The sequence below is a fragment of the Sceloporus occidentalis genome, unplaced genomic scaffold (assembly GCF_023333645.1).
Source record: "Sceloporus occidentalis isolate IW3139 unplaced genomic scaffold, rSceOcc1.0.p SCAF_166, whole genome shotgun sequence".
NCBI lineage: Eukaryota > Metazoa > Chordata > Lepidosauria > Squamata > Phrynosomatidae > Sceloporus > Sceloporus occidentalis.
In genome coordinates, this window is record NW_028317146.1 from 1,081,719 (window position 1) to 1,082,407 (window position 689).

The 689-nt window shown below is 48.8% G+C and overlaps 1 non-coding gene across 1 annotated transcript; it reads right to left on the minus strand.

Annotated features, from left to right (window-relative positions):
* On the minus strand, positions 1 to 85 carry TRNAR-UCU (transfer RNA arginine (anticodon UCU)). Its single transcript is given in 2 exon segments — positions 1 to 36; positions 49 to 85. It is a non-coding gene; the product is annotated as a tRNA-Arg (tRNA).
* Positions 86 to 689: the final 604 nt, after the last annotated feature.

Consider the following 689-nt stretch of genomic DNA (forward strand, 5'->3'; position numbering starts at 1 on the left):
CGACTCCGCCGGGACTCGAACCCGGAACCTTTGAATGCCTCCCACCGCTAGAAGTCCAATGCGCTATCCATTGCGCCACGGAGCCACCTGTTGGATCATCATGAAATAACTTACATCAGAGGTATTAATCTCACAGACTCTATAAACCATTTATCTCCACATTTATACTGTACGTGACGATAACTAACGCAATCGTGTGACGACGACTCGTCCACAAAGCAACACCCGGACGGCAGGCAGCACGGACTCTTCTCGAAATTGGGAGTCAGAAAACGCTGTGGTCTAGATTACGTAACTCGCTGAGCAGTGCGCATGCGTTCGTCCTTCTGCCGTAGAGCCGCCGACCTCATAGAGCGCCTGCGCAGAAACAGGTATGCGCGTGCCGGCAGGTAACCGATTCAGTCGTAACCATGTGTTGCTCGTGCATGATATTCGCATTATTCCCGGAGGATTTTCTGTAATACACAATGTAAAGCTTCGGAGCAAATGCTCAGTGTAAGAAAAGAAATACATTACTGTCCATCCTGCTGTTTCTTCAAAAAACAATTGTCCAATTTGTGGTTATGTATAGTAAGTGCCCACTTGAATACTTGCCTGTGGTAGGTAGTAAAGCTTAGGGCAGTTATGGAATCATGTGAGGCCTTGGCACCTTCTGGCCCTGGGGCAGGTACAGTTTAGTGGCTCCCTGA